The sequence below is a fragment of the Olea europaea genome, chromosome 22 (assembly GCF_002742605.1).
Source record: "Olea europaea var. sylvestris chromosome 22, O_europaea_v1, whole genome shotgun sequence".
Classification (NCBI taxonomy): domain Eukaryota; kingdom Viridiplantae; phylum Streptophyta; class Magnoliopsida; order Lamiales; family Oleaceae; genus Olea; species Olea europaea.
Window position 1 is genome coordinate 13729973 of NC_036258.1, and position 24530 is coordinate 13754502.

Here is a 24530-nt window from a genome sequence, read left to right on the forward strand (position 1 = left end):
GAAAAATTATACCAATCAAACACAATAATTTAAAAATTTCTAGGCAATTCAATTCCCTAAAATTTGTTTTCTTTTTATCTAAATTTTATTTTTGTAATCAAATGGAGTTAGAGTTAAAATTGCAAAGATTTAAGATCGTAATAGCAATTATTCGTCCCTTTTATTCAAGAATTAAAAAGTCTTTCCCTTATATAAGCCAAAAATAAGCCAAAAAAGCTGCTGTTTTTTTTTTTTTTTTTTTTTTTTTTTTTTTTTTTACCTCGATAGTAGATTATAAAATGAGGGCTGGTTTTTTACTGTTTGCATTATTTATGCACTGTGTATTGTACATTGTATCACATGATGTGCCAGTCTGAGAGTCAGTCCGTAGCATGTAGCGTAATGGAACCACGTACTGATTTATTGCAACAGGCACTGATAAAGACCAGACTTATTAAACACACCTTTAAAAAAAATAAAAATAATAAAAAAATAAAAGTAAAAATAAAAATAAAAATAATTTAATATTCTAATTCTCTTTATATTATTTTGTTTCAAAAAAAAAAGTTCAAACCCCAACCTTGAGAGTCCCTATCGCCTCGTCCCTAGAGTTTTGTGAGGGAAGTAAATCGCGAAATGTGCCCTATCAAGTCGGAAAACAAGAGTTGCATGTATACTGCACCTACAAGGAGTCAAATTTCATGTCTCAAGAATCGAATTTTCATATTGCGACTACCAGCAAGGAGTGAAATAATATCACTCTTGTCCTTTGCACTACTAGCTATGCCAAGGGGCCTCTTTTTATTATTTTGTTGGTAGTGGCTGTAGTGGTGTTGGACGGTAAGGGTTAGGCGTCAGGAATAGTTGGGTTAATTGAAAAGGTATATATATTTCTTTTATTAGAATATTTTAAATTGTTTAACATGGATTTTGATTGTACTTTTTAAAATTTTGGAACTCTGGATTCTACATACATTTTTTTTTTCGTTATATTATTTTCTATTTTCTATTCTCTATTCGTTTACTTAAAGAAGGAGGTGATTAATTATTTATAATGTTTAAATAGAGAAAATAGACAATAAAGATCTTCTACATAAAGAAAAGTTGATTTAAGCATCTAAATATTAAAATTGAAATGATAATGATGATTTGCACAATGAAATCAAATAATAGGAATGTTTTGCTCCAAATGACTCATATTTTGATGAAGGATTTAACAAAACGCGACAAATAACATTTGAAATGATTGCCCTCACATCCGAGACATGATGCAATTTTCAGGGGCGTTCTCTACCACTAAATTGTATTTAAAAAGTATGAAAAATTATTAGTTGATGTGCAAAATTATATTGTTGGGATCATATGTGCAGTTTAAAACGAGTTTATAATAATAATAATAAAGTCCTAGTTTTGTCAATATTCTATTGCTCGTTTGACGATATTTTTGAAAAGATAAAAACAACTTTGAAAATTAAGAAGTTGCACATTTAGATAATATTTTGAAGAAAATAATTTGTTTGATTGCAAGAGCTTTTTAAAGAAAATTGACCTATGTTAGTAGAAGAAAAATCAGAACCTCTGCCAGACGGACCCTAATGTTTATTTGTAGACTATTATGGGATGCAATAAAGTCTCAATATTTTTTGTTTAGGTTATATTTATTATGAAAATGTTACTACTATATAGATGTTGAGAATTATAAATGTTAATTTTATTCCATCCAGAGCAATCAATTCAAAGAAAGAAAAAAATACACACTAAAAAACATGCAAGGTTTATAGAGGTTCCTGTCCTTGTATAATTCATTATGATAAAAAAATGTTTACAAAAGAAAATCGCACCCATATTTTTTCAAGTCTCTTTTTTTCTCTTTTTGATGATAATAATAAAGCCTAAGAATGACTCCCCATTTATTATGGCAAAATCGAATTATACAAGGACTCCAATTTTATATTAAAATTTTACAAAAATGCAATTTCCTAAATAGTCCTTAGAATCAACAATAATTAGGCTCCACGACTTAACAATCTCCAGCTTAAAGACTAATTCACCATCAATGACTCTTCTACAATAGCAACAACTCCTAATTCCTCAAAAGATAAGTTCAATTGAAGTTGCATACAAAATTCATTTCTTGATTGGAACAGTATTCTACAACATGTCAGCCATATTCTAACTCTCCCAAATCTTATCAAGTATTAAGATTCCATTATCCAAAGTTGATCTGATGAACGATAACTAATCTGTATATGCTTTGTCCTTGCTTGATAAATAGGATTCTTTACTAAGTGAATAGCGTTCCAACTTTCACAATACAATACACCCTTCCCCTACTTGTGACCTGAATCTTCCAAAAAAGATTGCAACTTCATCTCTTTGCTTACTTCAATTACATCAACATACTCAGTCTCAATAGTGGAAAGAGAAACTATCTCCTACAACTTAAATACCCAAATAACTGTTGTACCACCCAAAGTATATACATATCCAGTAATACTCTTCCTACCATCAATATATCATAACATGTCAGCGTCTTCATAGCCCTATAATCCCAAACCTGGTTTTCTAAAACCTAAGGCTGAATTTGAAGTACCGCTCAAGTATCTGAGAATCCATTTTACTACCTCGGGGAGGTGTTTGCATGGATTGCTCATATATCTACTTACAACTCTTGCAACGTGAGCTATATTCGATCTTGTACACATCATAGCATACATAAGACTGTCAACCGCAAAAGCATACGACACCTTGGCCATGTACACTCGCTCCTGTTATGTAGAGGATGATTGCTCATTTGATAGCCTGAAGTGACTAGCCAAAAGAATACTAAATGATTTTTGCATCATTCAAGTTGAACCTGCTTAGCACCTTATTCATATACTCTTCCCGTGACAATTTTTAGACGTCACTATCCCTAATAAATCTTATCACAAGAATTTATTTTGCAAGATTCATGTCCTTTATTGCAAACTCCTTATTTAATTATCTATATCTTGCTTGTAAGCATATGCAATCATCATGTCATCAACATATAGTAGTAAGATAATGTAGGAGTTACCAATGTTCTTTACATAAGAACAACGATCCCCTTAACGAGTTTTGAACCCATTATTACTCACAAAATTATCAATCTTCTTATACCACTATCTTGGAGTTTATTTAAGACTATATAAACTCTTCTGAAGTCTGTACACCATTTGTTCATTTTCCTGTACTTCGAAACCTTGTGGCTGCATCATTTAAATTTCTTCCGCCAAATCACCATGAAGAAAAGTTGTCTTTACATTCAACTACTCTAACTACAGGTCTTCAATTACCACTAATTCAAATACCACTCTAATTGTGATAAATTTCACCACATGAGAGAAAATCTCTGTGCAGTCAACACCTTCTTTCTATTGAAATCCCTTTATAACCAGTCTTGCTTTATATCGCTTGCTTCTATCATGTTTTTCTTTTAATCAATAAACCCATTTATTCTGCAAACCTTTTTCCTTCTGGTAACTTTTGTCAATTATCATATCTGATTGGATAATAATAGCCCATATCATTCCTCATGGCTAACTCCTATTTGATTAATTCATCAACCTGCATAGCTTCATTATAACTTTCTGGTTCACCTATATCAATTAATAGAATATAATGAAATGTAGGAGAATAACTCTATGGAGGTCTACTAGTTCTGCTAGATCTTCTTGGTTCAATCACAGGGATGTTTGATGTACTTCTGGGCTATATTTTTTGATTTTCACCATCAACATTCTCTAACTCAATTTAGAAGATCTTTCAATGAGATCACCTCAAATTTCTTAACTTCAAGAGTTGAGTCTTTAGGGTTTATTCACAACCTATCCTTATACAAGACACTTTCATTGAAGATCATATCCTTGCTCTTAATAACCTTTCGAGCTTGATCATCCCAAAAACGATACAAAACTCGTAATTACCATACCTAGTTAAGAAATACCTTTTTGATTTAGCATCAAGCTTACTTTTTGTAGTAGAATCAATGTGAATATATGAAACACAACCAAACACTTTCAAGTGTGAAAGTTATATCTCCCTACAGTTCTAAACCTCCATTGACATTCTGTAGTTCAATTGTGTTGAAGGACTTCTAATCACATAAGTTGTACTATTGACAACCTCAGATTAGAACATCTTTGGTAACCCAGCATTTAATCTCATACTTCAAGCACACTCATTTAAAGTCCTATTCATCCTCTTAGCCGTATCTTTCTTGAGTTATTCCTAGAATGATCTTCTTCATCTTGATTTCATTATCAGCATAATATTTCTTGAAATCATAACTACATACTCTTCCCCATTATCTGAATACAAATCCTTCAACTTAAAATTTTTCACGTTTTTAACTATTGTTTTCCGTCTCTTGAAGGTATCAAAACAATTAGACTTATTTTTTAAAAAATATACCCATACTTTCCTACTTGAGTCATTGATAATTGTCACGAAATCATTGGAATCTCCAAGGGATGTAACAAGTGAAGGTCCCTACACATTTGTATGAATCAACTCCAATTTTGTAAATTTTGGCTCCATTCCGATTTTAGAGAAACTAACTCTTTCATGCTTGTCGAAAATACAGCCTTCGCACAAACTATGTTAAATAGCTTTTAACATCGATAGCTTCTCTCTAGATTATAGCACTTTCATTCACGTCTCGCTTGTGTGTCCTAAACAACAATGCCATAAGTCAGAACTAACAACTGAATCAATAACTGCAGCCGTGTTTCTAATACAACCATGTCTCTACAATTAGAAGCGATATAAAGAGTTCTAGATTTATTTCCTTGAGCAACAACCATGGCTGCCTTAGTAACTTTCCAAGCACCAGCATCGACATCGAAAGTCACATTATGACCTTCATTATGAAGTTGTCAACTGAGATCAGATTATACATCAATTCAGGTACATGTTTCACCTTTGAATTTTCCATATAGATTCGTTCGACATCCTCAAACTGACATCGCCAATATCAACAATATCTATAGGTTCTCCAACAACCTATACCTTTCTATAATTCCTAATAATGTAGTTTTCCATATTATCACGATGTGTAGTGGTATGGAAAGAAACTCCTGAATCCATAATCAAGAATCAATATGACCGTCAACTGACAAGAGTAGACATCTTGTATCTCATTAGTCACCACGTTAGCACTATCGTTATTATTTTCTTCCTTCTTCTTTAGTGATCTGCAATTCTTCTTCATGTGGCCAGTCTTGCCACAATTCCAACATTCCAAATTCTTTCCAGACCTAAACTTGCTTCTACCATTCCTCTATTTCCCACCATTACCTTATTAAAATTTTTCTCGAAACTCCTTTCCCCATTCTTGATATTAAAGCCAGAATTCGATATTGAGCTGTGGACTTCCTTAGCAAGACTAGTGTTACTGAATTGTAGCTTTGCATTACCTATATAGAGTTACCAATCACAGCTCTCATAAGCTCCCAACTATTCGATAGTGGTGCTAATAGGATTAGGGCACAAATCTCGTCATCAAATTTACTATCAACTGAAACCAATCGATTGCTAATTGTATTCAGTTTATTGAGATGTTCTACTGTTGGAGTACCTTCGGCCATTTTTAAATTAAATAATCTTTTATCAGATTTATACTCAAATGACTTCTCTTACATATCGGACAATACCTTCATCAAATTCACTGTGGTTTTCTCTGCCACCACATTGTGACTAATGTTCATTGACAACGTCAATTGAATAACACCAAATACCTGACGATTAAAGAGTTCCAATCAGTGTACGTTATTCCTTCCAGCTTTTCATTCAGAAGAGGATTTATGCAATTTTTTATTGTATAGATAATCCTCGGTCTGCATCCTTTAGAATTTAAAATCCATACCATCAAACTTGCGGATCCCTGGCTATATTTCTTCTTCACCCGTCATTGCTTTTAGTCAAAAGTAAAAGCTCTGATACTAATTGTTGAGAATTAAAAACCTTAATTTTATTTCACTGAGAGCAATCAATTCAAAAAAATAAATAAATAAACATTCAAAAACACGCAAGATTTATAAATATTCACCTCAATGTAAGACTATTTCATCTCCCGTCGCTGCCATAATTCATTATGATGAAAAATGTTTACAAAAGAAAATCACGCTCCTATCTTTTCTAGTCTCTCTTTTTAATGATGATAATAAAGTCTATGGATGATTCTCTATTTATTATATAAATTAGGATAAAATTGAATTATATAATGACCTAATTCCTTATTAAAAATTTTCAATAATACAATTTCCAAAATAGCCTTTAGGATTGAAAATAATTAGACGCCACAACCTAACAATATATTATGCATTTATTTTCTAATTTTGTATTTGTGTTATAATAAACATTAATTACATTATCTTGAATAAATATTAATAAAATTGTGTGTCGATAAAAATGAGAATAAAGTTAACAATAGAACCGATAACTAATACATAAGAAAATTTATAGTGAATGTCCATCTTACTAATAATATACAGGCATAAAAAATAATAATAATAAATTGTTTATCAGGAGCTAAAATTCGATTCTATAACATTCCTGAATAAAAGTTTACCAAATCTAGAATGGTGTTTTCCAAGCCAGTTGTTTGTCTAGAATAGTTAAAAGTTAGTTATTTTAAAATTTACTAACTTGTTCGGTACAGATTTTTCAAAAATCATTTTTCCATTGAAAATTTGTGTGCCAACTGCCAACAGATTTACGCCAATAACAAATCAATTATAAATGATATATTTATTTTTATTTTTGGTTGAAAGTGGGTACCTATCAAGCCATCGTTTGGAAAAAATTTATATTTTTATAAATAAATATAAATAAGTTATGGATAAATAAATAATATTGTGGTCCATTGAATGTGATTGAAAATAAATGATTTATAAATCATTTATAAATTAGCCAAGTAGAGGCTAAATGTGAGGTGCAATATTCCAAGCTAGATAAATGTCATGAGAGTTGAATCTAAGGTATATTCAATCTAAACTTTTTAAGTAATTTATAGATTTTAAAAGTAAGAGATTTATACAATCAATACTTTTAAAGATTCTATAAAAATGTAGGGAATTCAATATAAATTTTTATAAATTTATAGGTTACCGTGACTTTTGCATAGGGAGTTGTTATTCTCGTCCACCATTTTTATATATCTATCCACATAGAAATTTATTGATACAGTAAAAGTTTGATGGTTTGATATATAAATTTATTGGGAAAAAAATTTATTTTCGCTATTTTCATCCACAATTCTTAAAAAAAAAAAAAATTAATTTCGCTATTTTCATCCACAATTCTTAAAAAATTTGATGGTATGATATATAGATTCATTGAAATTAAACTAAAAATCATACCATAGAGAGCAACTATTTTCATCCATCAACACACGGTCAGATGTACACGGTCGGAACCAGCGGGGGTGGTGGCAGCCGCATACACTCCGACGGTCAAGTTAGCCTCAAGTGATCGGAACAATATCAAAGTTGTGCAAAATAGTGGGGAGGAGAATATATATTTGCTTGTTATGGAAAGCTTGTTGTAAGAGTTTCATTACCTCTACCTCTTGTCAAACCTTGGGTATTTATAGGTGAGGAGAACCTTTGGATGTGGGACACGTGTATGCATCTGGCGGTGTGAGGCGTCTGCTCATAGGCGTCCATCAGCCGCGTCTATAGAGTGGGCAGGTAATTACTTCTTCCGAGTTGAGTTGACATAAAGTTAAGACGTCACATCAACTGGGCTCATAGAGACATCAAATCAATTATACCTTTGGGGTAGAAAGGATCTTGACATAGATCTCTTTCTGAAATTTGTGGCAGATTCTCTGACAGAGAACCTCGGGATGTACTGTGCCTCGGCTTCAGGGGCGAGAGCGCTTCAATCGATTCAGTAGATTGTCTGTGTCTAGCAGTGCATTAACAGGTTGACAACATTGGTGGCGGCGTCACTTCGGAACCACTTCGGATGGGTGTTGGACACCTCGTATGATGCGGTAGTAGACTTTCCAAAATGGTTCAGATAGGGCGTAACAATGGTCCCCCAAGTTCAGGCATAAATATTTATATTATGGGTGGACTTGTTTTCCCGATCAGGTATGTCCGCCTGGGGATAGGGACTGTGATTTGTGAGAACTTATGGGTCGGTTTTCTGGGTTCACCGAAGCGTTGACCTTAGGCAGAGATTCATTACTGTGTAAGGAAAGAACTTATCCGAGACCGGTGTGCTGCCAACTGGACGATGCGTTGGGAGACTGTCGAAGTTTTGTAAAGCTTAGGAGGAAACGCATCTACCGAGGCACTGACCTACAGGGGACGACACATTGGGAGATGGCTAAAGCTTTGCAAGGCTTAGGAGGGGACGCAGCTACCGAGACGATGACCCACAGGGGACTCCGCGTCAGGTGTGTCTAAACTTTGTAAAGTTGAGTGAGGAGCTCATCTACCACCGGTGCGCTGACCCATACGGGATGACGCATTGGGAGATGGCTAAAGCTTTGTAAAGCTTAGGAGGGGACGCAGCTGCCGAGGCGATGACCCACGGGGGACTCCGCGTCAGGTGCGTCTAAACTTAGTAAAGCTGAGAGAGAAGCTCATCTGCCATTGGTACGCTGACCCACAGGGGACGACGCGTTAGGAGATGACTAAAGCTTTGTAAAGCTTAGGAGGGAAAGCAGCTACCAAGGCGATGACCCACAGGGGATTCCGCATCAGGTGCGTCTAAGCTTTGTAAAGTTGAGTAAGGAGCTCATCTGCCATCGGTGTTCTGACCCACAGGGGACGATGCGTTGGGAGATGGCTAAAGCTTTGTAAAGCTTAGGAGGGGACGCAGCTACCGAGGCAATGACCCATAGGGGACTCCGCGTCAGGTGCGTCTAAACTTTGTAAAGCTGAGTGAGGAGCTCATCTGCTACCGGTGAGCTAATCCACAGAGGACGATGCGTTGGGAGATGGCTAAAGCTTTATAAAGCTGAGAGGACGCAACTACCGACGCGATGACCCACAAGGGACTCCGTGTCAGGTGTGTCTAAACTTTGTAAAGCTGAGTGAGGAGCTCATCAGCCACTGGTGTGCTGACCCACAAGGGACGACACATTGGGAGATGGCTAAAGCTTTGTAAAGTTTAGTAGGGAAAGCAGCTACCGAGGCGATGACCCATAGGGAACTCCTCGTCAGGTGCGTCTAAACTTTGTAAAGCTGAGTGAGGAGCTCAATCTGAGGCGGGCATCTCTGACGTTAAATGATTTGACAGTTGTCGCGTATTTCCAAGGCGACAGTTGGGTACGATACCCATTCCCAGAAAAGGCTACTGCGGCTACTTATTGTAGACGGCTGATGGTGATCGAGGCAACGCGTTTCACGTGAGCGTGAAGGCCACAGCTAGATCTTAGGCATAGATTGAATCTGGTGTTTCATTTCAACAGCCTAGATTGATGATGCGACAGACGGTCTAGATTGATTGTATTTGAATTCGACAGTGGAGATCAGCTAGAACGCTCTATAAAAGGCAGACTTGAGCGTTCTTGGAGCTTTTCACTTTTGTGAAATCGAAATCCCCATTTATTCTCAAAATCTTTGCATTTTTCGGCGATCTTCAAGCACTTTCCGACGAGAAATCCCAGTTTTCCGACGACTTACGTTGTTTCTCAACCATTTTCGGCCGCGGGAGACACCATTTCGAAAGTTTTAGTAAGTATTTGAAACTTTTCATTTTTGAAAATAGCTTCTGAGGGTAGTGGTAGCTCGGGGAAGGGGTTGGAACTAGTGAGGATGGACGAGCCCATTTTGGCGACCTCCTCTGAAATAGCCAAAACGATTATTGGGGGGGAGAACTTATGGAAGAGACCAGATAGCCCAGTAGACACATCTGTACATTGCGGGCGTCGGATTACCCCTCTAAGCTAAAGGGTGTCAACTTGGAAAGACTTAGAGCTGAATATAGGATCTCAGATGGTGTAGATCTGATCTTACCAGAACCTGACGAGCGGGCCTGCTACCCTAGGCCAGGGTGCGTGGCAATTAACGAGGCGATCCTTAGGGCTGGCCTTAGGCTCCCCCTTCTTCCGTATGGTACTTAGGTCATACGGCTTAGCTCCTATCCAACTGAACCCAAACTCCTGGAGCTAAATGGTGGGCTCCTGGATGTTGTGGAAGGAGGCGTCGCTTGAGGTAGAGATGTCTTTTTTTGTATTCCAGACCCTCTACATCCCCCAAGGTAGCGGTTGGGGAGGGATAAGACCAGGGGCTGGTACTACTTGACCTCATGGGGTTCCCACACTCCATTTGTGCTTAATCTATCGAGCTCCATTAAGGAGTGGAAGAGCTCGTGGTGGTAGGCTGCCGGGAGATGGGACACGATGGAGGGAGACCCCCTGGCGCCTCTTACGGTCCCCACAAAGTATTCAACACTTAATGAGTACTGTAGCTTTGTGTTTCTTGTTTATTCTTCTTCAGTTCGGTTGTTAACTGCTCTGTTTGTTTTTTAAGGCAATCTTTCTCGATGTGAACTTTCTACCGACGACTTCGACATCATCTGCATTATCTATCAACTGCCTTCGAAGAATAGGTCATACCACCAGCTGATCAGGAAAAACATCCACTTCGTGACGCACGACTTGATGGCCTCCCAAGGTAGATGTCCCGAAGCGAATATCTTTCTGTACTTTTCGAAATCTTTACACTTGTACTAATTTGCTTGTTCTCTTGCAGATAACTTTAACAAGAAGATGATTCTGAGGCTTGACTTCAAAACCAACCAAAGGATGATGATAGAGGCGAGAGCCTTGATGACCTCCTCATCTACATACAAAAAGCAAATGGAGGATCTCGTGGAGGCCAGCAAAAGGCTCCAGCCTCCGATCGAGGAAGAGGTGGCGGAGGACCCGGACGCAAATCTGCTGCGGAAGGGTAAGAAGCCTGCTGCCCCCTCGAAGTGCCCAACTGTGGTAAGGCCGCCTCCGGCTCTGAGGCAGACAACGATTCCTACTGGGGTGGTCATCTCGAAAAAGATGCCTATGCCATCAGTATCTTCTCCTGCCCCAACCACATCACCAGTAGCTATTGTGCCCATTGCCCAAGTGCCGAGGCAAGGGCCCGTCCCTCGAAGGAGGTGGACTTCTTGGGCACCAATCCAAAGGAGCCAGTGAAGGAAGTGCTGGAGGCTCTTCTTCCAGAGACAGTTGCAGTGGCGGGGTCCACAATAAGTATTGGACCGAGGAATGGAGAGACCACATCGCCTCCTGTACTCTCGAGGACTTCGTTGTGGCCAATAGTGCTTGTGTGGCCCGGGCCTTGAGCACAAGCATCCAACTTGAGGGTTTGGTGAAAAACCTCAACGCTAAGAGGGAGGACCTCGCCAAGCGCCTCGAGAAGGTGTTGCAATACGGTGGCGTGGTGAGGGAGGCCCAGGCCAAGGTCGAGGAGGAAGAGAGAGGAAGGAAAGAGGTTGAGGCCCAGCTGGCAACTACTAAGAGAGACATAGAGCGGCTGAAGAAGGAGCTCTATGAAGTGGAGTGTCAGGTGACTGCTATTACTCGAAGAGTTGATCATGCAAGCCACGGAGGCTCTGGAGGCCTCCAATAAAGAAAAGGTGGAGCTGAGGCAGAGGGCGGATGCCCAAGTTGAGAAGATCACCTCTCTGAAGGAAGAGCTGAAGTCAGCAGGAGAAGTAGCTATACAGAACTTTATCGACCACTTCGAAGAGCACCCCCTATACGACGACTTTGCAAACTTCTGGGCTTCCTTGAGTGCCCAAGGAATATTGGGTCCGCTGAAAGAGGTCCATCCTGCTCTGGACATATCCTCGTTAGAGGCAGAGTTCGGTGGGCTTACTAGAGATCGGCCTGATAGGTTCGTCGAGGATGCTCCAGAGGCCCTTAGGGCAGGCGAGGCGGAGGCCGGGGCGGAAGATGCCCAGTAGAATAGAGAATCAATTTTTGTAATGGTTTCGACCTCTTTTGTAATCCAATTTCAATTGAATGAAATGAAAATTTTTTGTTAAGTATTGTTGCTTTTGCTTTTCTATTGTGTTGAGTCGTTTACATTTGAGTATATGAATGACAATCACTTAAGTAAACGTGAAGCGCCATTTACCAATAACCGATTAATAACAGAAGATCGGACTAATTATCATATTGAAGAGCTGAGGTAACAATTTACTAACCGATGTGACAAAGAACTGAAGTATCACTACTTAGAGAAGTTACATCACCCTTCACCAAGGCATTTTCAGCACTTAGTTATAGGAAAATTACAAATGAGATCGGATCATGACACGTTTATTATACAACATTGAGATCGGATCGGAACACAAGTTCATCACTGATAGTACTTCCTCAAGTGTTCGATGTTCCATTGATGAGGAAGTGCTTTACCTGCCATGTCTTCAATTTCAAAAGTTCCAGGTCAGGATTCCCTGCAGATGCGGTAAGGACCCTCCCAGTTCGGTCCCAACGCTCTGGACCCGATTGGCTTTGATGATTGGAAGACCCTTCTAAGGATAAGATCACCCAGACGAAGAGTCCGATTTCAGACCTTGGAGTTGTAATGGCGAGTCATCTTTTTATGATACTTTGCTAAGTTCACCTGAGAGGCGTCTCTCTTTTCTTCAAAGAGGTGGAGTTCACTCATTCGAGCCTCGTCGTTACTGATTTCATTGAAGTATATTCGGCGGTGCGATGGGACTCCTACCTCCATCGAGCTCATGGCCTTGGCTCCGTAGGTCATGGAGAAGGGTGTCTCCCTTGTTGTAGTTCGGCTAGTTGTTCTGATGGCCCAGAGGACGTGGGGAAGCTCATCGACCTAAGCCCCCTTCGAGATGTCAAGCTTCCTTTTTAAGATATGCTTGATTATTTTGTTTACTGCCTCAACTTGCCCATTTGCTTTTGGGTGATGAGGTGTTGAGAAATCCTTCTTTATGCCTAGTTCGTCGTATAAGTCTCGCATTTTCCTATTGTCGAATTGTCTCCCATTATCAGATACTAAGGAGTGGGGAATGTCGAACCTGCAAATGATGTTCTTCCTGACAAATTTTGTAGTATTCACCTTGGTGATCTTGGCAAGAGGTTCAGGTTCAACCCACTTGGTAAAATAGTTGATGGCGACAATGGCGAAACTTGCGCTTCCTCTTCCTTTTGGGAGTGGACCAATGAAGTCGATGCCCCATTTGGCGAACGGCCAAAGGCTAGTCACTACGGACAGGCTCTGACAAGGTTGCGTTTGAATATTTGAGAAATGCTGGCACTTGTCACATTTCTGGACAAACTGACAAGCATCCATTTACAGGGTCGACCAAAAGTAGTCTTGCCGGAGTACTTTGTGTGCCAGAGCCATTCTTCCGGAGTGATTCCCGTAGATTCCCTCATGGATTTCCCTAAGTATATACATGGCCTCTTCGCCTCCTACACATCGGAGAAGTGGTGAGGCGGAGCCTCTTTTGTAGAGGACATCTTCTTGTAGGACAAAGTGTGCAGCCCTTCTTCTTAACTTCCTTGCCTCACTTCTGGAAGCTGGTAGTGATTGGTCCTTAAGGTAGGCGATGATGGGCTGCATCCATAATGGGGTGCCTTCTATCCATAGTACCTCTTCATCTCTGGAAATGGAGGGCTTCGATAAGTGTTTAATGAGGACAACCTTTAGCAGCTTTGAATTCTTGCTGCTGGCCAATTTTGATAGGGCATCTGCATGAGTATTCTCTAGGCGTGGGACTTGAATCAGGTCGAACCTTTCAAAATGAGGAACTAGGTCCAGAACCAATTTCAAGTACGCAACCATGCTACTGTCTTTGGCCATGAAGTTTCCATTGACCTGCCTCACTACAAGTTGAGAATCACTGCTTGCTCGGAGCCTTTTGACCTGCATTTCCTTCGCCAGTCTAAGGCCTGCTATAAAAGCCTCATATTCAGCAGCGTTGTTCGAAGCTTTGAAGCCGAACCTTACTGCGCAATTTAGCTTGTAGCCTTCGGGGCTTTCCAAGACGATCCCTGCCCTGGAGTCAACCTCTCATGAGGATCCATCTATGAACAGTTTGCACGTTGGGGGCTCGGTTGGTTCCATTATTGCCTCCATTTCTGGGACTTTGGCAAACTCAGTCACAAAATCCACAAGGGCCTGGTCCTTGATGGCATGTCGAGATCGGAACAGTATGTCGAACTCATTGAGCTTGATCGCCCATTTTAGCAGGCGTCCTGATGCGTCTGTTCTTTGCAGTACTTGCTTCAATAGGAAGTTGGTGAGAACTTCAATTAAATGGGCCTAAAAGTTTAGCCTCAGTTTCCTTGAGGCTGTGATGAGAGCGAGTGCCAATTTCTCCATGTCTGGGTAGCGTGTTTCAGCTGGGAGGAGTACTTTGCTGCATAGTATACCGGTAACTGGTGCTCATTTTCTTCTCTGACTAGGATAGCGCTGACTGCCTCGTCCAAAACCGTCAAGTACAGTAGTAGTGTCTCTTTTAGTTGAGGTTTTGACAACAGGGATGCCTCTCCTAAGTGTTTCTTCATCATTTGGAAGGCTTCTTCGCACTCAGAAGTCCATTGGAACTTCTTTTCTTGCTTCAACACATTGAAGAAGGGTAAGCTCTTATTCGTAGCTCTGGAGATGAAGCGACTGAGTGCTACTATCCGACCATTGAGGCTTTGTACCTCCTTTGGTTTCTGAGGTGACCTCATTTCAAGCAATGCCATTATCTTCACTGAGTTCGCTTCGATTCCTCTTTGGTTTACAATATATCCCAAAAACTGACTCGAAGCCACTCCAAAGGTGCACTTGAGGGGGTTCAACTTCATTTTATATTTTCTAAGTATCTGAAAGGTTTGGTCGAGGTGACTTACGTGTTCGTTAGCCTGAAGGCTTTTCACTAGCATGTCGTCCACGTAGACCTCCATGGTTTTGTCAATGAGTTCGACAAATATCATGTTGACCAGCCTCTGATATGTAGCTCCAGCATTTTTCAATTCGAAAGGCATGACTTTGTAGCAGTACAGTCCTCTGTCTGTGATGAATGATGTAGCCTCCTCATCGGGTTGGAACATGGGTATCTAGTTATACCCTGAGTATGCATCCATGAAGCTCAAGAGTTCATGTCCAGCGATGGAATCCACAAGTTGGTCTATCCTTGGAAGTGGGAAGCTGACTTTAGGGCATGCCTTATTTAAGTTTGTAAAGTCTACGCACACCCTCCACTTATCGCTGAGCTTCTTCACCAGGACCGGGTTGGATATACACTTTGGATATATGGATTCTCTGATGAAGCCACTGCGGCTAAGTTTGTCTACTTCATCTTTGAGTGTCTCGTATCGCTCCGGGTTGAGTGCACATCTTTTCTGTCGATGTGGGGGCACAGGAGGAGTTGATGTTAAAATGATGGCAATTGATCCTTGGATCTATTTCCACCATGTCTTCATGCTTCCAAGCGGAGACATCCAAGTTCCTTTTTAGGAAGCTCACCATTTCTTCTTTTGCTTCGGGGGACAGTGCCTTCCCTATTCGCAAAACCTGACTGGGGTCCTCTGGGTTGGCGAAGAAGGTTTCAAGTTTTTCCATTGGGGTTGCATTTGACTCGGAGTCAATGATTCGAGGATGTAATTCATCAAGAGGGTGCCCTTCTTCATGGGCCTCTTCCATGTCGACGTCTTCCTTCTATTCGGAGGTATGCCCTTATTCAGGGGCGTCGAGCATTTTCACGTCCAAATTGGGTTCACTGGCAACTTCAGTTATGATCACATTAACAGTTCGGGGCTCTGATTTTCGCAAAGAGTTTAAGTAACATGCCTTGGAGCCCATCTGGTCGCCTCGTACCGTGGCAATCCCATGTTCAGTTGGGAATTTCATACAGAATTAGTGGATGGAGGTGACAACTCAAAGATCTTTCAAGGCGGGTCTGCCCAATACTCCATGGTAGGCTGATTTGTGGTCTACCACCAAGAATTCCATGAAGTGTTGGGCCACTAGAAGAGTTGAACCCATCTCGACGGGCAGAGTAATCCGTCCTTGTGGGATGATGTTGTCTTCAGTAAATCCGAACAGTGGATCGGTCATGGGGATCAACCCATGTTCAATTTGCATCTTATCGGAGGTAGAGTCGAACAGTATATTCACTGAACTGTCATTATCGACGAGCATGCGTTTGAGCCCGTTTCTTGCCACTACGGCTCTCACAACTAATGCGTCACAATGGGGGTGGTGAACTCCTTGTGCATCTTCCTAGGAAAAGGTGATTGGGGTCATTCTATTGACCTCTTGGGATTCGTTGACAATGTAGGTGAGCATTGGCAAGTCCTTTGCTTCCCTTGTGTAATTCCTTTGGGCGTTCCTGGTATTGCCACCGATGTGAGGTCCCGCAATGATCGTGTCAATCTCCCTAATGATTTGGCCTCCAGAAAATGGGGCCTGATCTCTCTGTCTGGACTCTCCTCAGTTCCTTGATTCTCTTCTCCGGGGTGACTACTCTCTATGCCTTCTCTCTCCCCTATTCGGGGAGGCGGATTCGTGAGGATATTCATTCCTCTTGGAGAGGTGTGGGTCGCTCCGATCCGGGCGTTGAGAAGCATCTCTGCACTCGCCGGTGTCATGCCCATAGAGTTGGTGGAAAGTGCAAAACCTTGCCCCTTCCAAGGGCCTGTTTGACCGCTTCTTCTTCTTCTTCTTTTTATTACTATCAGGTCCTCCAGATGGCCCTGCTCCGCCAGGAAATTCTCGTACGCCAACACTAGCACTACATTTAGCGTGGCAGAAGCCAGTGCCTATCCGAAGGTGGGAGCTATTGTATGACTTGCTTGAGTCCATTGTTGAGTGACAAGGTGCGCTGGGGGTCCTCGACCTACCTACCTTTGGGGCGGATGGAGTTCCTGCGCGGCACGGTTTCGATGATCAATCATCTCTTCACTGACGATCTCAACTCTCATCATTTCTACCAGTTCGTCATAAGTGGTGGGATTTTTGCTGTGTACATCCCTCCAGAACAAAGTACTCATGTTGAGGCCGCCTTTCAAGGCTGAAAGGGCTTCTCTGTCAGTGAGTTGCTCGCAATACGTGATTTCGTCTGTAAACCTGGTGAGATAGCTTTTCAGCGTCTCTCCAGGGGCCTGCCTCATATTTTGCAGGTGTTGCACTGGGGCCTCTCCTTCTCTGCGTGAGAGGTACTGGTTCAAGAATGTCTTCTTCAAATCTGGCCAACTCCTAATGCTCAGGGGAGGAAGTCTCCTGTACCACACTTCAGGAGCTCCGCTTAGGGTTAAGTGGAAGGCTCTGCACTTCAAAACAGGTAAGGCTCCCTTGAGGCTCATCTGTGTCATGTACTTGGTGAGGTGCTTTTCTGGGTCCCCCTTTCCTTCATACTTGGGGATCTTAGGGGGCATGAAATTCGCAGGCATTGGAAAACTTCGGATTTTCCTTGAGAAAGGGAGGTTATCATCATCATCAATTTCATAGGATCGACAAAGCCCATCTGACCTTTATCATCTTGAATGTTCTAGGGAGGTAGAGGTGATTCTCCTTGACTGCCCTAATCAACTAAGTCTCTTCTCTCCTTCCTATTTCTAGGAGGAGGAGGTGCTAGTTCTTGCTCCTGTTCTTGCCGAACTATCTTCGCACTGAGTGGATCCTATAGCTAGGGTCTTACCCAATTCGATCGAAGACGCTGACTAACCTTTGTGCTTCATATTCTTGAGGGAAATTGTCCCCAATTGTGGCTCTGCTGGCTGGCTCCCTTGCACATAGGATGTGGCTTCCATACCCCACTTCTCTTTTGAGGGGAATTTTCTGTGTTGGCTCACATGGCCTCGGGAACGAGATGCTGGGGTTTCCTGGACTGGGTAAGATCCTTGGGGCGTTTGAGAGCTCTAGTGACCTCGGGCTTGCATGAGAAGTTCATGCATCGCCATATTCTGGGCTGCAATATCTCTCATGCCCGCAGCTATTTGAGTCATTCCTTCAGTGAGCATGGTTGTTCTTTCACCTCGACGACACCGATAATGAGGTCTCTGGTGAGTGATATTGTTATGGAGCACCTCTTCTTCAGAGGCCTCTCTCATAGGGTTTTCGTCTTAATGGCTGTAACTCATCTTATCTCCTTTTTCAAGGATGATAAGAATTTGGATTATAACTCGACTTTGCCCTTTTTCAAGAACGTGCCCTTTTTAGGGTAAGTCACTAGTTTTTCGGTGGTTTCTCCGGTGGAGAATGCAAAACTTTGGACGGGAAGTTTCTCATAGACAGCGCCAATCTGTTGACCTCGCAAATTGGACTCTCCACGTGGCCAACCGATAGTTACTCCACGTATTCCTCCCTGCGCACAATTAACGCAGGATCAGATACACACGGCCAGAACCAGCGGGGGTGATAGCAGTCGCTTACACTCCGATGGTCAAGTTAGCCTCAGGTGATCGGAATAATACCAAGGTTGTGCAAAATAGTGGGGAAGAGAATATATATTTACTTGTTATGGAAAGATATGTTGTAATAGTTTCATTACCTCTACCTCTTGTCAAACCTTGGGTATTTATAGGTGAGGAGAACCGTTGGATGTGGGACACGTATATGCATCTGGTGGTGTGAGACGTCTGCTCATAGGCGTCCACCAGCCGCGTCTATAGAGTGGACGGGTAATTACTTCTCCCGAATTGAGTTGACATAAAGTTGAGACGTCACATCAACTAGGCTCATGGATACGTCAAATCAATTAAACCTTGGGGGCAGAAAGGATCTTGACATAGATCTCTTTCTGAAATTGACGGCGGATTCTCTGACAGAGAACCTTGGGATGTACTGCGCCTCGGCTTCAAGGGCAAGGGTGCTTCAATCAGTTCAATAGATTGTCTGTACCTCGCAGTGCATTAGCAAGTCGACAACATTGGTAGCGACGTCACTTCGGAACCACTTTGGATGGGTGTTGAACACCTCGTATGACGCAGTGGTAGACTTTTCGAAATGGTTCAAATAGGGGCGTAACAATATCTATCCGCTATTTTCATCCACCGTTCAACTTGTGTGTTTAGCGAACTTCCAAGCAGACAGAGAAGAGGAACCCCGTCAAGTCAAGCTGGAAAATTTAAGCTCTTCTGTTCAGAATGCGAGAATTTTGGTGCCATTTAGGTACAATTCCTTCTTTATTTTTCCTTTTTAATGTTTGTTAGTGATAATCTTTATCCAACATAATTCTAGACAAACTCTAATGGGAAGAGGGTAGGTGCAAAAAAGGTCATTGATTTTTTTTTTTTTGTAATTGTAGAAATTTATTAAACCACACATTTACATAATAAAATATTTTATACGTAAATTCAAATTTTTTTTTATATTTTTTAATTTCACATTCTCAAAAAAATCACTATTTTAAATATTATTCTTTCAAAATAATGGCCATAAAAAAAGGGGCTAAATTCTATACTATATGCCCTTAGCACAAAGAAGAAAGGCCTTTGCTTTAGACCTTAATTGTTTCTAGAGGTAAGTAATGTAATTTGTTATAAATAGCATAATATATTAGTTTTGATTACTTTTAGAGAATGGATAACGTTATTTATGTTTTTTTTAATAACTAATTTGTTTATGATTCAACTTTATAAATATATAATGTTTGAATGATTGAATTTAATAATAGTGATGTTAAATTGTATGGGGAGAATATAGTACCTCTTTAAAACTTTAGTATAGTGTAATAGGAATAGATTTACTATGTGTTTAGGCTGCATTATTTTAAAATAATGTATTTTGAAATAGTAGATTGATAGAAAATATGTGATTAAAAAATAAGTAAAATTTTGAATTTACGTGTAATATCATTTTATTAAAGAATGTATGGTTAAAATGATATCAAATCACCATTTAAAAATATATTTTTTTGAAAGAATATAGCTCAAATAGGCCTTAGCCACTGTTTTATAAAAAATAAAATATAGATTTTAATCTAAATAAAAATTAACAAATAATTTTAATCACATATTTTACAGAACCCACAAATTTTCAATCACACATTTTCATCAACTTTTATCAAAATTTTAAAAAAAACTTATTTTAATCGCCATCAAATAAGGGCTTAGAGTAGTGTGATATATATGTAAAAGTATTGTGGATATATTGCCCTTGTTTGGCTCTCATATTGATAATATTGAACATTATAGATTTTTTTTTCTTTACATAAAATAGTATGAAATGGAATAACTTGTTTTTCATAATTTTGTTGTTTATTTTTCTAGTTGAGATGACTTATATTTTTATATTCATTTAAAAATATATTTTTAGTGATAAGAGAAATATACTTTTATTATTGTGTGCTCTAAAATCATTTGGTAATGTAAGTAGTAGTTCTGAATATTATTAAATATAGTGCATAACTCAATAATGTAACAAAACAAGAATGTACAATATGTTAGGGAAGCATTTAACTTTAAGATTTTTAAATGAAAGTCCCCTAATGACCTCTTAAAATTCTAAAAAATAAACTTTATTGAAGTCCATAAAATAATTTCCTTGGTTCTGTGAAAGTCCTCAAAAAGTCAAACTTTACGACAATTTAAATAAGTCAATTAGTTAAAATGTCTATAAAAGTTTTAAAAGAAAATTAAATGCACCCTCCTTAGTTCCACTTTCAACTATTGACTCAATTTAGTAAATAATTATTTTAAATATTAAACGCCCATATATAGATAATCTTGACCCTTGACAAGTATTTGTTTCGTTAATAAGCTCCTTATAATTTTTAATAAAAGTTGAATATTAATTTTAATAAAAGTCGAATATTAATTTTAATTACATATTTACAATTATTACTCTCTTATTACCTACATATTTCATGAGCAAGTGGTAAGCCTCGACTAGGGTTACCTTGTATGCATCGTGGTAGTGTAGAGAAAAATAAAAGGCTACAAAAAGAGTAGCATTTCAACCAATTTCTCTAAGGTAGTGTTTGATTGCTCCACTTTTTCCATGAATTCCATTTTCCAAATTTTGGTTGTTTGATTGTTCAAAATTTTTTATATAATTGGAATGCTCATCAAATGGTGAGAATTGGAATTCTCGATTACTGTAGCGATTATTTATTTATTATTATTATTTTTGGCAATGGAAATAAATTCTAAGAATTATTGTAAAAAAATATTTTCCTTTTACTGACAATTTTCATATAAAACAAAGTCAAACGAATACCAAAAGATAGATGATTTTCTTGATTTTTTATTTTTTTTGTTGACAATGGAAACAAATTTCATACCCTATACCAGTAAATTTTATCTCTTTAATTGACAATTTTCATGTAAAACAAAATCAAACGAACATCAAAAAACACTTTTATTTCAACATTTTTCACACGTAAAATTATATCAATCAAACACAATAATTTTCAATTCCCAAGAAAATAATTTTTAGGCAATTCAATTTCCTGAAATTCATTTTCAATTCAATTTAATTCCATCTTTGTAATCAAACGGACTCTAAATTACTTGAACAAGAAATTTAGGACCCTCAAGCAGGCCAATACATGGACCTAGTAAACTTGTTATTAAGCCTAATAAGTCCACGCAATCTAAAAATCTTGACTCAAATGCAAATTAAGTACGATTCAGTGAGATGACGATATTAGGACATATGATCACACTTAATATACAATCATGGAATAGATTGACTTCCTATTTTACTTGTCAATCTCTATTTAGGAAACTTTTAAACGTGAATTAATTACATTTTTTGAGTCAATTTGACATGATTTTTAAAAAGTCAAAATGAACTTTTGAGACTAAAAGTTTCTTTTGAACCCGTTTGACTAATTTTGTTAAAATGTTTTTAATAATTAAAAGAACTTTTATAAGAAATTGATTTAATGTGACTTTCTCTAAAAATACTTCTGAAGTAAGAAGCGATTTTAAATATTAGTTTGAAACAAAAATTAAGGTAACTTCATCCAAAAACTCTTCTACAAAAAAAAAAAAAAAAAAAAAAAATGCAAAAGCAAAATCAGGCCCTAAGTGAACTAAGATGAATAAAATTGCATTAAAAGCTAGGAAATTGACGTACGATTAAACAAACTATGAGAATATATATTTCTTATCCAAATTTATGGTGTTCTTGTATAAACTCATAAATTACTCCTTGATCTAATTACATTTCACAATTCATTTAACTAATATTTAAGTAATTAAAAGCATTAAAATCAATAAAAAGTAAAAGCATGGATACAGTTGAAGTCAAAACCCATGAATCAAAATCAAACTATAAAATGTAGATTACCGTAAAGAGAAACTAGTTAATACTCATCCTTATATTGGAGTAACAGACCCAGTCTTTAATAACAAGCTCACACATAGTGAAATTATCATGTAATCGTTATAAAAGTCATCTTAGTTCAAAAAGGGAAAATAATCGTGAATGTCCCCCAAACTATGGCTTTTGTTGCCTTTGGTCTGGAATCATCAAATGGAGCATTGACATCCCTATTCTCATTTTATTAGCACTTAGGTTCTTAGTGGACAAAATCTTAAATAAACAAAATATTAAAGCCCTATTTGGTGTGGATTAAAATCAGAGTTTTAGTGAATTTTGATAAAAGTTGATAAAATGTGAGGTGGAAAAGTTGTGGTCCTATGAAATGTGTGATTAAAATTCATTGTTAGCTGACTTAGATTAAAATCCGAATTTTAATTTTCACCAAACAGGGGCGAAATAAAAACAAAGAAGGAAAATTTTTTTTCATCCCCTACTCCATGTCAAAGTATCATATTTAACTTTCAATAACTATTTCAATACTCATTTCATAAAACGTAATGGGCCAAAAGCAACTTAGCCTCCTTTTGACTCTTTTTAAACAAAAATCTTTATTTGTTATACTCATTTTCAATTATATTCACACTATAAAATCTTTTAAATGTAAATAATAAATATTCTTTGATTTTTAACTACACATTTTTCAAAAAATTATTATTCAAAACATCATTTTCTTCCAATTTATCTTCTATAATGGCCATCAAACAAAGGTTTAACATAAAATAAAGGGCAAATTAGGTCTAATACCCTTAAAAATTAGTGGAATTGAGTTGAAATGGCGATCCCTCATAAACATTTTGTCCAATTGGCCTTTGATTAAAATTAACAAAATAAAAAAAATTTTAATTATTTAAATATGTCAAAAGACCCATTTACCCTTATCCTGTGAAATGAAAATTGAAGAAAGAATTGAAAATTTTTCTCACTCATTAACGTGAAACCCTTCTCCTTGGAATTAGAAAAAAAAAAAAAAAAAAAACCTCTTTTCCTTCAAAATCTTCTCCTTCGAATATCCAGCTCTTCTCCTTCAGATTTGGCTGACTATCCAGCTTTAATTTTTGGTAACATAATGGCCTCCTTTAGAGTTGGTAATCTTTTAGTTTATCTTCCATGGCAACTTACATGTATTTCTCATGTTTAGCATACACTTCTGTTAATGGAAGCATATTAAATAAGAGATTTTTGACATTTTAATCACATTATCAAAAGGTTTACTCATTTTCCCCAACTTCCTATGAATTGCCATTTTCTCTATATCTTTATAAATTGTTTCTAGTGTTTTTTGGAGCTATGCTTCAAGTTGTGAAAGTTTCCTGATTCCTTAAAAATGCCTATTAATAATGTTCGTGTTGTTACGCTTGGCCAACCTACCTGGGACAATGGCCCACTCATGGCGATCCACGTGCACCTGCCGAGGTGGCACACAATGTCGAGATGGGCTACATCCGAACTGCTTCGAGCCGAAATCCATCTGCCGAGGCTTCTTTTTGTCCGAGGCCCATTGACTGAGGCCTACAAACCGAAGCCAGGCTGCTGGAACCTGTTGAGAGCAGCTGAGGCCCTCAAGTGGAAGTATCATGACAAATGGCCGAAATCCCAAAGCTGATGCGCGAGCCTCTGAACTACAAGGAAACATCCTCCATGGTCACTTCTCCTAAGAGATCGCCCACACGGATCTTATTCGAATGATTAATGGAACGTTTATCATAAGCATAAATGTCAAGTCTTGTCACTAGCATGGAGGCCTTGCACAAGCAATAAATGTGCCGCAAGATAGCAAGTCAAGCCCCATACCTAGGAAAAGATGTTTGAACTAAAGAGATGAGGCCACATGCCACTTCATCCAAGGGCTCCCATTTCATATGTACTACTATAAATACTTCCCTTGTGTAATATCAAAGGGCTAATGCAAGAATCAATACAAAGAACTACATTTATTCAACTCTCTCTCATTTTACTTGCAATACACAAATCGAGTTTATACACATTTACATATACATTTATGAATACCGGTTGGTAATTATTGTACAATCGGATTACGAACAACCCGTCGGATTCCGAACGTCACCGTCTCGCATCGTTGGGCTACTCTCACGCCCTTTGAACCGCTCGTTTTAGACCGTCCATGTGTCTTAGCGTGTTGGACATTCGCCTTGGCGCACTTTTTGGGGTCAACAGATTGGCGCCGTCTGTGGGAAACCATACCATAACCACGAGCAACCTTGTGGTAAAAGCTTACTGAAAAATATTTGAGCAACCCCCCTTGAAAAAGGATTTGTT